Raw genomic sequence first — 10595 nt, 5'->3', positions numbered from 1 at the left:
TCTCTATTAATAATGAGCGTAAAACTTTTTAATATGTTTAAATAATAATTAAAACTTTAAAATTGCATTTATTTCAGACAATTATAAATATTATCATTATATTATCAAGTAAAAACGAGATTTTCAGCTAATTTTTCATTTTTTCCTCGATAACCATTTAGTGAATTTGAATAACCTTACGCTAAAGTGATTCTCCAGAGTTCAAGTTACTTATTATAAAAGTTTGAAATTTCTGGTGGCTTTTTTCATGTTAATAAAAACAAATTTAATTTGTTCGGTTAACGAATCTCCATAAAATGACATGTAAAATTACAATGTTTTAAAATTTTAATAACCTTTTAAAGGTTTAGTGAATCGATTTGTAATTTTTACAGGAGTTTTAAAAATGAATGAGGAACGTTCTTCCATATTTTTATTTGTCTCGTAGCATTTTGACATACCTCCCAAACATCCTTAAGTAATCAACTAAGCGGAAATAGTTTCTAGTTTTCAGGTTTTTCTTAATTAACGACAGTAAGTAATCTTTACTTCTAATTTGAGCCTCCAAGAACTATGTCATACATTCTACGCGTATTCATTCGTACAATTTCCTTATGAGACAATCTGTACGTTAACGAGTCAATTAAGAATGTCTTACAAGACGTGGTGGTTGTTCTATATATGGCATGTCACATTTATCTAATCATGGAAACATCTGTGAAATAATGCTGCTAATTAATCCATTTTAGTTAAGAAACGAGAGCGTTCAATAAACAATAATTTCTAAATCGAATGTGTACCTTAGCAGACTTTTTTAACAAGTTCAAAACTCATCAAAAACGAAGCCGAAAACTTATGTAATTTTGGTTTATTTACTTGCTTTCAAAAGTGAAACTTCTTTACGTACGGTTGGGTAAGTTCGTTTCATGCGAGTTGCTATGTAACGAAATCATGCAACGGATGTCCCCCCTCTACTCGGCCACGTAGTCGAGTTCGTAGTGGGAAACGCTTCAGCCGTGAGCGCGCTTCAATGCAACGTTCGTTACAGACAACTCCGGCATGTATAGTGTAAAATTTAAAAATTCATAGTGTACAAATAATACAATTAAACCAATTCCTTAACCCCTATCCCGGTATGTTTGTGTGTTTGAAGAAGTTTCATTTCAGTAGCGTTTTGTATAATTACATCTTGTATTTTTGAAGTGAAACGGTAGGGTAAGTTTGTTTCATGCGAGTTGCTATGTAACGAAATCATGCAACGGATGTCTCGCAGTAAAATTTAAATTCATAGTGTACAAATAATACCTTTAAACCAATTCCTTAACCCCTATCCCGGCATGTTTATTTGTTTGAAGAAATTCAGTAGCATATTATATAATTATACGTTGTTTTTTTTTTATATCTATATTTTCAGAATCTAAGCATTGTATATATCTGCACCATTGCAAAAGGCAATAATGTTATAAGTACTATGAAAAATTAAACGTAGATTTGCACTGGAGGGAGTCAATGAGTGATAACGACCGAAATTGTATCGCGAAGTGCCTGTGGCCTGTCTATAATACAAACGTTTCGTAATAACCTTTCTCAAAAAGTAACTCACGGTAAATTTAACGGTGCATATTGTGTAATGACACCATGGTTTGTATTTGCAACTGTTAAGTTCCATACAACGAAGATAAAGGATGCAATTACCCCATGGACTGCTGTAAATTACCTTCTTTCGTTAATAGATCTAAAATTGTAATCATGCTGCATCAACTTTTCATGCATGATACGTCGTTTTAAAGATATTTATTTGAATTGAGCACACGGGGGCCTTGGGGCAAAATCCTAAAAGTTTGGACACTCGAAACTAATATTTTGGGATCCCTGATCACGAAAATGAACTCAAAAACTCAAAATTGTTGCCCGCTTTATGGCTCGAGCTAATTATGATGGAGTTTCTAAGTCGTCGTCACGAAAATGAAATCTCAAAATGGCGAAGTGAAAGAAATTACAAAAAGATGTAGGAAAAGTGGAAAAGTTGCTGTGACCTGTGATGTTTTAGAATCCCTCATAGTAATTTCGCAAAATATTCGGAGCTTCTACTTACAATAACAATTAATGTTACTGTACGGAATTCGCAGATTCCACTCGTACGCGTCCGTCATTCTCCAAAGTCTTTGGAAAGTCATCCGATTTTTTTTTTCATTGGAAAAGGGAAAATATTAACAGACAATCGTACGACTGGGTAGTGTCGTTATCAATGGAAACAATGTTGTCTATCCTTAGGACTTTACCTAGTGATAATCCGTAATGATGTATCGGGTTGTTCGGAAAGTCATTTCGTTTTTTCCCGACAGAGGATTTAATTGCATTCTTTTGCACCTAACTTCACATTTAAGCCGAATAATTTTTATATGCTTTGAGAGCTCATATAGCAAGGCTTGTGTGTGAACAATTCCAATTAATTCTACGCAGTAGTTTTTGGTTGGTGCCTTTTAAATATGGAGAGCGATAAGCAGCATTTTCAACATATCTTACTGTTTTACTACAGAAAGGGTAAAAATGCTGTTCAAGCCAGAAAGAAATTGACTGATGTGTATGGAGGAGCAAAAAAGATCAACCGGCTGTGCCAGAACTGGTTCGCTAAATTTCGATCCGGCAATTTTGATGTCGAAGATGCACCACGTTCGGGAAGGCCGGTTGAAGCTGATAAAGACGCGATAAAGGCATTAGTTGATGTGAACCGGCGAATAACAACACGTGAGATCGGATTGAGGTTAAATTTATCAAATTCAACAGTTTATGACCACTTGAAAGGCCTGGGATTATCCTCGAAGCTCGATGTATGGGTTCCCCATGTTCTCACAGAGAGAAATCTGTGTCGCCGCATTGACGTCTGCGATTCGCTTCTCAAACGTCACGAAAATGATCCGTTTTTGAAGCGCATCATCACTGGGGACGAAAAATGGGTTGTATACAACAACGTCAAACGCAAGAGGTCATGGAGCAAAAAAGATGAACCGGCTCAAACCATTTCCAAAGCCGATATTCACCAAAAAAAGGTGATGCTGTCTGTTTGGTGGGATTTTAAAGGAATCGTTTTTTTTTAGCTTTTACCGGATAACACAACGATTAATTCGGAAGTCTACTGTCATCAGCTGGACAAACTGAATGATGCACTTCAACAGAAAAGGTCAGAACTAATCAACAGGAAAGGTGTAGTGTTTCACCAAGACAACGCGAGACCTCACACAAGTTTGGTCACTCGCCAAAAGCTTTTACAGCTTGAATGGGATACAATGCTACACCCACCATATTCTCCAGACCTGGCACCATCGGATTATTATTTGTTCCGGTCACTCCAAAATTTTTTAGACGGTAAAACCTTCACCTCAAATGAGGAGGTCAAAAACCTCCTCGATCAGTTTTTTGCCAGCAAAGACCAAAAATTTTATGAGCGTGGAATTATGCTACTACCAGAAAGATGGCAAAAGGTGTTGGACCAGAACGGTCAATATATAATTTAATAAAGTATTTGTTTATTATACGAAAACTGTCTTTCATTTCCACAAAAAAAAACGAAATGACTTTCCGAACAACCCTATATTTCAGTTAGATGAAGATTTATGAAGTAAACTAAAATATAAAATTTTCAGTTGGAGTTGGACGGGCTATACCTCTTGTTTTGGTGCATGTTGTCGAGCATGTGTGCCCCTTTTAACACTCCACGACACGAACCTTTTCTTCGGCCTGTCATCTAAAAGGCCGAGAGTATCTATATCCAACGACCATTGCCCATGGCCCAAGGAAACGTACACATGTGTTCATGGGTGGACGTGTGGTGTGTACTCGGACAATCAGAGCACTTTCAACTGCCTGTTGAGCTCTTTGCACATAAACTATGAACCGATTTTTAAGTTTTCAAAATTCATGCATCGTTGGTTCCAGAGTTGTGGTAACGTTGACCGTCTGTCATGTTTCTTGCTTTGTTCCAAGTTTATAGTCATTTTAACAAGGGAATCTATTTTTCTGATTCTATTGTTCTATTTGGGACAATCTTGGAGAAAGCCCACGTCCAATAATCTGGCACTATTTTGGGCACATTTTTTGAAAAATATTGTAATTTGTATAGCCGCTATTTATTTTTGTTGCTCGTATTTTGCTCAACTTGTAACTCAGTAGCTCCAGGGATTACTCTACACCTTTCTATTTATCGAAGAATTTTAGAATCAGCTGAGTAGTTCCAGGAATTACTCTCTACATTTCCTATTTATTAGAAAATTTTTAGAATCGGCTCAGTACTTCACAGATTACTCTATCGGTTCAGTAGTTCCAGAGATTACTCTGCATTCTTTTATTTGTCGAAGAATTTTAGAATCGGTTCAGTAGTTCCAGACATTATTGCCTACATTTTTCTATTTATCAGAGAATTTGTAGAATAGGCTCAGTAGTTCAAGAGATTATTCTGCACTTTTATTTGTCGAAGAATTTTAGAATCGGTTCAGTAGTTCCAGACATTATTGCCTACATTTTTCTATTTATCAGAGAATTTGTAGAATAGGCTCAGTAGTTCAAGAGATTATTCTGCACTTTTATTTGTCGAAGAATTTTAGAATCGGTTCAGTAGTTCCAGACATTATTGCCTACATTTTTCTATTTATCAGAGAATTTGTAGAATAGGCTCAGTAGTTCAAGAGATTATTCTGCACTTTTATTTGTCGAAGAATTTTAGAATCGGTTCAGTAGTTCCAGACATTATTGCCTACATTTTTCTATTTATCAGAGAATTTGTAGAATAGGCTCAGTAGTTCAAGAGATTATTCTGCACTTTTATTTGTCGAAGAATTTTAGAATCGGTTCAGTAGTTCCAGACATTATTGCCTACATTTTTCTATTTATCAGAGAATTTGTAGAATAGGCTCAGTAGTTCAAGAGATTATTCTGCACTTTTATTTGTCGAAGAATTTTAGAATCGGTTCAGTAGTTCCAGACATTATTGCCTACATTTTTCTATTTATCAGAGAATTTGTAGAATAGGCTCAGTAGTTCAAGAGATTATTCTGCACTTTTATTTGTCGAAGAATTTTAGAATCGGTTCAGTAGTTCCAGACATTATTGCCTACATTTTTCTATTTATCAGAGAATTTGTAGAATAGGCTCAGTAGTTCAAGAGATTATTCTGCACTTTTATTTGTCGAAGAATTTTAGAATCGGTTCAGTAGTTCCAGAGATTACTGTCTACATTTTTCTATTTATTGAAGAATTTTTAGAATCAGCTCAGTAGTTCCAGAGATTAGTCGGTATTTATTTATGTTTAAGCCGCCATTTATGTTTGCTACTCGTATTTTGCCCAACTTGCCCCCCTCCCCCTAAATCGGGTTGTAAGTGTAATTATTTCAATGTATTTGGTAAACGAGGGTTTGCTTACGAAGAAAAAATAATTCCACCAGATTTCTTAAAATAAAAATAATGAATGCAGTATGCTTCCTTAATACTGACGATTTTTTCTAAGATGGCAATGAGTTTTGTAGGGTGGGCAGTACGGTGTACCTACCCCTGTTTCTCCTAACTATGCTCAAGCCTAATATAATGATTTCCGGCTTGAAGCACATTTCTTTTTGAGGAAGTGCAAAGTTTTATAAGACAATCGGTGACGAACTCCAGCTTTTGCTCCAGCCCAACTGGGGCCTAGTTCATGTGCAACTTTTGATCTTGATCGTCGTCGACTTGGACGGTTACGAAGGAGACCGAGAAAGAAAGGACGAAAGCAAGAAAGAGAGAAACGATAAAAGAGAGAACGTTTGCCTTTAGACGATAACGACTTGATGTTGTTGGAAACCTTGGAAAGGAACTAAGTAACTGAAAACCGGCAGCTTCAAGTCGGTTCGAATCGTGAACCCAAGAGGTTGCCTCTTTCAAATTCTCATTTCGTTTTCGCGCTCTTTTCATTTTAAAACAAGGTAAACGCGAAAATAATAAAAAATATGTTCGTCCTTTTCTAAAGCGTTTCCATGACGAAACGAAACTTTTTGGACATGGAGTTTTAATATATAATTCTAAAAGTAAATGTTTTTGTTGTTGTTATTCATGTGTATTGTGGGTGTCACTGTGAGAAATAATACAATAATAAAACTGACAAAACAATTAACGATGTACAATAGAAAATTTCCCAGTTATGTATAGAAAAGTGAAGTTTTTGATTAATTTTTAAAAACAGTTTCCGATTTTGGTTTCGGATTTCGAAATGTAAAAGTGGAAATTAAAAAAATATGTAAGTGTTTTTTAACGCTACAATTATATTTATATTCGTTAGGTACATGAAATAATTAAGAGATTTAATTAGTAGAAAATTCAGCCCCAAAATGTTGGTGATAATAATAGCACTACATGTATTACAAGGGTGAATTTATTCAATTTCTCCTTTCGTTCTTATCTCATAACAATGCAAGATATAAAGAAATTAGAAACCAAACAAACCTACCTTAGTAAACATGCATAGATTAGTTGTTACCTATTTCCATAACCAGGTCAAGATAGCTATGAGTATACATACGTGATAAATGTGTACTTTCGATCAGTGCACTTTTTGTAATTTATGTATAATTATTTATTAACCTTTAAGTCCACTAGAAGTAAACAAAAAGGTATCTTTTTACAGGAAATGAAAGTATGAACAGTTGAAGTAGGTATTTGCTAACAGTTAACGTTTTTTAAAAAAATACAATGTTAGCAAATTGAAAAACAGTGCAACTGCAAGAGTGCATGTATGCATGCCGCATTGTTTATATACGTTGCAGTTAATTTAAAAAAGAATGTTCCCCACTAATGTTATATCGTAGTATATGCATTAGTATATTTTGTGTTTATTCAGTTGTGATTTTTATTATTACAAATTAATACACCTTTTTGATAAAAAGTTCCGTAAATATTATAGATTGAAATTTAAAATGTACGTTAAACAAATATTATTAAAGAGACAATATTCTGCCTAGGATATGTTGGAACAACTGCACATATGTTTCACAAAACAGTAAGGTAACGTAAAACTATGTTAAAAAAAGGAGACAGTCCAAACCCTTACCGTTGAAAGGGCTCTTAGGGTATTTTAATATATGTAATTTAAAATTTAAACTACCTATATTAAATAGAATAAAATAGCAGTTTTGCTAATTGATAGATACGTTTTCTTGTAGCAGTTTTAAATAGAAACTAATAGAATCGGTTCAGTAGTTCCAGAGATTACCGTCTACATTTTTCTATTTATCAGAAATGTTTTAAGTGTATCTATCAATTTCATTATACACAGTAGTATTTTTACTAATAAATAATAATATGCTAAATGAAACTTGCCAAGTGCAAGTTAGGTTTACACCCTGACGAGCTAGGGTCCCGACAAGATTAGCCATACTGTCTCGTGTGGACTCCATGAGGCCGTACTATAATAAAACGCACAAAAGCGAGTATTGTCATGCCTTGTAGCATTCACTATAAATGTCGCATTAGGGAAAAATGACAGCAACCCGTATTAATACAATGTTGGGAGAATCAATCGGATTAAATCAACTGACCTTACGACACACCTTACCGCGCGTGTATCACATNGGATATGTTGGAACAACTGCACATATGTTTCACAAAACAGTAAGGTAACGTAAAACTATGTTAAAAAAAGGAGACAGTCCAAACCCTTACCGTTGAAAGGGCTCTTAGGGTATTTTAATATATGTAATTTAAAATTTAAACTACCTATATTAAATAGAATAAAATAGCAGTTTTGCTAATTGATAGATACGTTTTCTTGTAGCAGTTTTAAATAGAAACTAAGAAATTTCTGAATAATTTACATTTTAATAAACAAGAATGATATTTAATATCGCTACAGTATAAGTCTTATTACGATATTTTCGAAAATCTTAATCAATACGAAGAATTAAATAAATTAACAATAAAATCGAAAGTATGTTGTAGTACATTTAAATAAATGCTTGTTATTTTACTTGGTAGTTAAAACCACAACTCATGTTTAGTTAACTGAGAAACGAAAAATACGTTATTAATTTATTAAATGAGAAAGTAACGTAGAGAATTATTTTTGTTTCTCCGACAAATAGATTTCCAAAAATTTTTTTAGTCTTAATATTAGTGTTTAAATATAGTGCAGTTTGTAGGAGGGAATTGTATTGTATTATTTAACTACAATTCGTTCAATCAATAAAAAAAATCAATTAGCAATGGTTATTCAGCTTGCTAATGTTGAGATTGTACCACGTGAAATTTACTGTGAAAGGTCAAACGCCATTGTTCGTTTTAGTCGATATTGCGTCGAGTTAGAATTTTGAAAGAGATTACGCAAATTTATATTTGTTGTTAATTTTAGTGAACATTTACAGTGTGTACTACAATATTGTCTCCGACCTTTAATTTACTTAATTAGATCATTAACTCACATAGTTAAAAAGAAACTTTTTTCAAGTTTTCCTATTTTGTCTGTCAGTCTGTATGTTTGAGATGCATATATATAGAATTTCGCTTACAATAGTACCGATACCAATAATCGTAATTTTTTTTTTGTAATTATATGGAGAACTGTATACCTGTATTAGAGGCTGTTCCTATATTACGTCACGCCACTTTTTGTGTTCCCCCTCCCCCTTGTCTCTTACACACCCCCCCCTCTCCACCTGTCACATCACCCTGCCATTTGTACGTTTTGATTCTATGTAAACGTCACGTCACCCTCGAGACGTCCCTTCTCTCACTGTCACATTTCGTCACGCTACCCCAAAATCCCCCTCCCCCCTAATGGCATAACGTTAAATGAATGACTCCCAATTTGCTTAGAATGGCTTTGGTTAAAGTGGTCAACCGTCTATAATAACTTGCCTATAGATAAATGAACCATGTTGCTGTTACGACAATAAGTTATCTTTCGTATTGTTCTACGCGAAGGTTTTTTTTATCGTCGTTATCACCAAAAAATATTATCTGAGAACACCTTCTGTTCATTACAGGCGAATGCGAAGTTAATGAAATATAGCTGAACCAAAATTTTCCTAAAGGTTTGAAATCCCAAATCTTTCAGAATTGGACTGATGAATTTAAAGAACTAACTTTGAAATGAGTAGAAGTAATGGAAAATCTCAAGAGTTAAAACTTTTACTTGTTAAATTCTGTGTTCTTCTTACACTCAATTTAATACAGAAATTTTGCACAAGGAAAGAAAAAAAATTTTCTGTTTTTGTTGGACAAACTGGACAGAATTGTGTCCTTTACGTTTCAAAATCGTATCTTTTATGTGAAAATTGAACAACGAGAACACAGGCAGACTTTTTTTTCATGGTGGCGTGCAATGTTTGCTGTTCGTTGGATTTCAAAGCAAACAGTTTTTGTTATATCTATAGTTACACACAATAACACAACACAGAACCTTTATTCATTGTTCTTTGTGTAAAACTACGCATTTTATGCGTTTTTCCAGAAAAGAGCAAAAAGTAATTCGTTGAAAACCTTCTCACAACCTGAAGTTATTGGCCTCTCCAAATGCCTTTTGAATATTCATCAATCACATTACATGCATTGTCGAACAGTTGAACTGAGCAAAACTGCTCATACGATAACATGTAGTAAGAGGGTTCTCAGTATACACAGAGTGGTGAACTGCATCTTTTATTTGTCGAAGAATTTTAGAATCGGCTCAGTAGTTCCAGAGATTACTCTTCACATTTTTATATTTATCAGAGAATTTTTAGAATAGGCGCAGTAGTTCCAATGATTCCTCTACATTCTATTATTTGTCGAAGAATTTTAAAATTGGCTCAGTAGTTCTAGAGATTACCGTCGACATTGTTCTATTTATCAGAGAATTTTTAAAATCGATTCAGTAGTTTCACAGATTACTCTGCATTCTTTTATTTGTCGAAGAATTGTAGAATCGGCTCCGTAGTTCCAGAGATTACTCTGCATTCTTTTATTTGTCGAAGAATTTTAGAATCGACTCAATTGTTCCTGAGATTACATTATTGTCTACATTTTTCTATTTATCAGAGAATTTTTAGAATCGGCTCAGTAGTTCCAGATATTACTCTACATCTTTTTGTTTGTCGAAGAATTTTAGAAGCGGCTCGATAGTTCCAGGGATTACTCTCTACATTCTTCTATTTATCAGAGAATTTTTAGAATCCCCTCAATCCTTCAAGAGATTACTCTACACCTTTTTATTTGTCGATGAATTTTATTATCGGCTCAGTAGTTCCAGAGATTACTGTCTACATTTTTGTATTTATCAGAGAATTTTTAGAATCGACTCAGTGGTTCTCTTATTCCTCTACATTTTTCTATTTGACGAAGAATTTTTGGAATCGGGTCAATAATTCGAGAGATCACTCTCTACATTTTTCTATTTCATGAAGAATTTTTAGTATCAGTTCAGCAGTTCTAGAGATTAGTATCTGGATATAACTAAAAAAATAATAAAATAAAAATTTTATCCCTTTAGCCATTAAGTAATGGACCTTTACACCTTGCAACTGATAAACCAGCAATGAATAATTGTGAACATTAAGCTTTTGAAAACAGAGGATTCATATCCTACTTGATCTATTAATGTATGCAAAAACAAAATGACGGCG

Source organism: Agrilus planipennis, unplaced genomic scaffold (genome assembly GCF_000699045.2).
Source record: "Agrilus planipennis isolate EAB-ADULT unplaced genomic scaffold, Apla_2.0 scaffold102, whole genome shotgun sequence".
Lineage (NCBI taxonomy): Eukaryota > Metazoa > Arthropoda > Insecta > Coleoptera > Buprestidae > Agrilus > Agrilus planipennis.
The sequence above is the reverse complement of the archived record's forward strand: the minus strand, read 5'-3'. Positions refer to the sequence as shown.